Source organism: Tenrec ecaudatus, chromosome 4 (assembly GCF_050624435.1).
Source record: "Tenrec ecaudatus isolate mTenEca1 chromosome 4, mTenEca1.hap1, whole genome shotgun sequence".
NCBI lineage: Eukaryota > Metazoa > Chordata > Mammalia > Afrosoricida > Tenrecidae > Tenrec > Tenrec ecaudatus.
Genome location: NC_134533.1, coordinates 16,046,570 through 16,051,276, shown reverse-complemented (window position 1 = coordinate 16,051,276; position 4,707 = coordinate 16,046,570). Strand labels below are relative to the sequence as shown.

The 4,707-nt window shown below is 38.1% G+C and overlaps 1 pseudogene; it reads left to right on the top strand.

Annotated features, from left to right (window-relative positions):
• Positions 1-891: 891 nt before the first annotated feature.
• On the top strand, positions 892-3,366 carry LOC142445649 (ribonuclease P protein subunit p40 pseudogene; annotated as a pseudogene).
• Positions 3,367-4,707: the final 1,341 nt, after the last annotated feature.

Here is a 4,707-nt window from a genome sequence, read left to right as displayed (position 1 = left end):
AACTTATCCCGCTACATAACCTCCTTTTAAATTTGGATTATTGGGATTTTTGCCTGTATGTCCATAAGGTACACTGGTAGGTAGTTTCCTTTTAATTATTGTAGTGCCTTTGTCTGCGGTACTAGTTACTAGTTGGGCTGCAATACACATGTTCAGCAGTCCAAATCAACCAGCAGCTTCCCAGGAGGAAGACTGGCCTTTCTAGTCCAGTAAATTGTTACTGTTTTAGAAACCCACAGGTGTCACTGTGAGTCAGCATTGACTCAATGGCAGTAACATTTGTGTGTATGTGAGTGCCTTTGTCTGGCTGTAGGTGTCAGAGTAACCCTAGTCTCACAGAAGGACTCAGGAAGTGCTCCTTATTCTACATTTTGAATACATTTACGAAGGACTGGCAGCAACTTTTCTATCATTACTTGGTATAATCTCCCAATGAAATCTGGCAAACGTAGCATAGGAGATGCCTGGTTAACAATAGCACGGTTAACTAAGAAATACTACGTTTTACTGTTTTTAACCCTTTCAAGTTTGGATTGTTTATCCTGTGAACTGTTGCTGAAATCTTGTACTTCAAGCAATGAAAGGCATTTTGAATAACATTTTAGATATTTTTCAGAGGTAATATGAATTGTGGCACAATTAGTGGTTGTGGTGCAGTCAAATAAGTTCCAACTCATAGCAAACCAACGTACAACAGAAGAAAGTCTGCCCAGTCCCACAGTATCCTCACAGTGATTGTTACAGTAGAGCTCATTGTTACATCTACGATGTCAATCAATCTTCTTAAAGGTCTTCTTTTTATGTCAATCCATCTTGTTGATGTCTTTTGCTCTTTACTGCCCCTCTACCAAACATGATGCCTGGCTTCAAGGACATGTCTCTCCTGATAACATGTTCATACAATGTGAGGTAAAGTCTTGACATCCTTGCCTTTAAGAAGCATTCCAGATGTACTTCATCCAAGATAAATTTGCTCGTTCTGTTGGCCGTCCATTGTACTTCCAATATTCTTCTCCAGCACCGAAGTCCAAATGCATTGATTTTTTTTTCAGTCTTCCTTATTCCACATCCAACTTTCATACACATGTGAAGCAATTGAAAATATCACAGCTTGAGTGATACGGTCAGTCAAACACATATGTCTTGAAAGTGTTTCTTCTGGTGCTTGGGTTAGTGGAATGAAACTTATTTCTTCAGATTCACATAGTTATACAGGCCGATATTACTGTGTGGCAGCACACAGTAAAAGGAAGTCAGCAGTTTCTCACTAAACCCCAAAGTCAAAAAATGAGATCCCATGGATAACAAAAGGTTTCAGTTGTTACTGTTAGATGCTGTTGAGTTAGTTCTGACTCGTGGAGATGCTAAGTACAACAGAACAAAACTCAGCCCAGTCCTGCATCATCCTTACTCTTGTCCTTATACAGATTTACCATCAGACAGAGATTATCGTATACTTATTATAAAGTATGGTAGATGGAACTATGGCATAATATGATACTTGGTCAATTGACCTCCCCCTTAACCCAATCCAAATTTTTCTAGACTTAAATATTTCTCACTTGTTCCATGGCAGAAATTTCTTCTCTGGATTTTTAATATTGTTGGTGGTTTTTTCTTTCTTACTCTTTCTTTTTATTTTTATCTTTATCATTATTGTTATTTTCTTCTTATTTTGTTTGGTTTTTGCTTTTATTGTTTCTATCAGGTTCCTCAGGTTAGGAAGCACAGAGAAATGGATGCATAGAGACAATAACTGATTTGAAGGTTTATCTGGGATTGGGAAGGGTGAGGAGAAATAGGGAGCAAACAATTACAGGAGCAGGCAGGGAGCACTAGGACTGATTGTGATGGTGTATATACAACTAGTTTTTAAAGTGACTTAAATATAGAAGTGTATGATATGTGAATTTTATATCAAGAAGACCACTAAAAAAAAAAAAGAAGACACCAGTGTTGACCAATGGTTACCATGGGTGGAAGAGGAAGAGCTATTGCAGAGGTGCACCGAGTTTATGTTAATTGTGGTGGAATCGTTTGGAAAAGGATATCAATAATGGTTATACAACACAAAGAGTATAATCAATAGCACTAAATTATACATGAAGAAGTTCTGAATTGGAAGATGTTTTGTTGTGTATATTTTTGCCACAATTAAAAAAATAATTACATTAATAACAATTTTTAATTGTTTTGATATTTTCCCAATTGTTGCATCCCTAGGTCAATCCATCTTATCGAGGGCCTTCCTCTTTTTGCTGCCCCTCCACTTTACCAAGCATGATGTCCTTCTCCAGGGAGTGGTCTCTCCTCATAACATGTCCAGAGTAAATGAAACAAAGTCTCTCCATCCTTGCCCCAAAGGAACATCTGGCTGTATTTCTTCTAAGACAGATCTGTTTGTTCTTTCTGCAGTCCATGATATTTTGAATATTCTTCTCCAGCACTATAGTTCAAATGCATTGATTTTTCTTTGGTCTTCTTTATTCAGTGTCTAATTCTCACATCCATAGGAGGCTATTAAAAATACCATGACAGTGCTGAGCTGAGCAGGCTAAGCACTTGCTGGCCTGAGAAAAATCTAGCTTCATCCACAAGTCATGCTGCCTGCACCTTATGCAGAAGTATCAAAATTATAGGGATTTATTTCTGATTCCTGAATATGGAATACTATCAAAAGAGCTGAAAAGCCTGGTTATGGAAACCTTACTTTGTGAAGTACTTATCTCTTCATGAACAAATTTCATATGAATTCAGTAACACCTTTGTGCCTGCTATGCACTAGCATACAATACATACAAACGTTAATGAAACCCTATAGCCAAATGGGAAATTAATTTCATCACTGGATAGACACTTGTGAAGAAATTAGACTTCAATGTCAACCATCTCAATACTCCCCCAGAAAAGTCATTAAATTTATTGCCACCATTAATTTGATGGATTTATCATTTAACCTGGATTCCAAGAGCTATAAAAAGAACATGTCGATCCTTCAAGAAAAAAAAGGCCTTTGAAATTTGATTTTCTTTTGACCTGCTACCCACAGTTGCACATGAATTAAGGATGATATCATACTTTTCTAATTACCAAATTCACCAGCCAAATATAGGTTTGAGCTGGCTAAAAGAACTGTGGTGCCCAATGCTCCAGGGGAAGCCTGAGGTGGCATTCAGTGCCCAGGAATGGTTTGACTGGCTCAGAACTGTCTTCAATCATGTTGACCTAAATAATAAGCCAAATAATTTCATAGCAACCTATTGCTTTGCTCAGCAATGTAGTGTGGTGGCAAAAGCTTATTTATTTACAATCACTGGTTTCAGACTTCCACAGAAAATTGGTCTCTTAGTGGAACAGCTTTGCTGACTCTTGCCTTTTTTTTCTTTTTAAAATTATTTTATTGGAAGCTCTTAATTTATAATAATCCATACATCAATTGTATCAAGCACATTTGTACATATGTTGCCATCATGATTTTCAAAACATTATCTATTTTCACCCTAGATATCAGCTCCTCTTTTTTCCTTCCCTCCTCCACCCTCCCACCTTCATGAGCCCTTGATAAATTATAAATTATTATTATTTTCATATCTTATACCATCTGTTGTCTTCCTCCTCCCATGCCTCTGTTATTCATCCCCTCTTGAGTAGAGGGGTGTTATGTGTTGATCATTGTGATCGGTTCACCCTTCACCTCTAAACTTCCCCCTACTCTCATGGTGTCAATATTACCATTAATGATCCTGAGAGGTTTATCTGTCCTGGATTCCATTTGTCAAGAGCTTTTATCTCTACTACTGTACCTGCTATAGTCTAGCTGATCTTTAAGGTAGAACTGGGGTCATGGTAGTGGGAGAAGGGGAGCATTAAACTAGAGAAATGTTGTGTGTTTGTTGGTGCTATACTGCACCCTGTCTGGCTTATCCCTTCCTGTGCCTCTTCTGTGAAAGGATGTCGTATTGTCTACAGATGGGTTTTAAGGGTGACCAGATTTTAATATTGGTAAAGTGTGACACTTGTGGGACACCATTGATAAAACTCATATCCTGGCAAAATAGCCACATGGCAGCTGAAAACTGTAGACCCTAGCTTGTTATGCATTCTTTCCAAAAATTGGGAATTTTTTAAAATGCCACTTGACTCAGGAAAAATTGTTAAAAATCGGGACTGTTCCACCAAAAATGGGATGTCTGGTCACCTTAGTTTTGGGTCCCTGCTCCTAAACCCTTGTTCAGGAGCTCCTAAACCCTTGATGGTTTTGGGTTTTCTGATGCCTGATACCTGATCCCATCAACACCTTGTGATCACAGAGGCTGGTATGCTTCCTCCATGTGGGTTTTGTGATCAACACTTAGAAAAACTCCACTTAGAGGTCAACAAAGTACAAACAACCGCAAAATAGCACAGGCTCAATGGTAAAAAGATGGTAAGAATGAACCCCCACTGCGTTAGTCTGGGTAAACTACCAAAACAAATCTAGAGATACCCACATGTGTATAACAGAAAATTTTATAGCAAAAAGCAATAGTGAATTAAAGAAAAATCCTAGCCCAGTCCAGGTCAAGTCAATAAACCCGATATTAGACCATATGTTCATTACCAGTCTATAAATTCTTCTTTAGACTCATGAAGCATATGCAATGATGCCAAATGAAGGAACAAAGATCACAGGCCAGTGGGTGGGAAGTCTTGTGGATCCAGTGACAG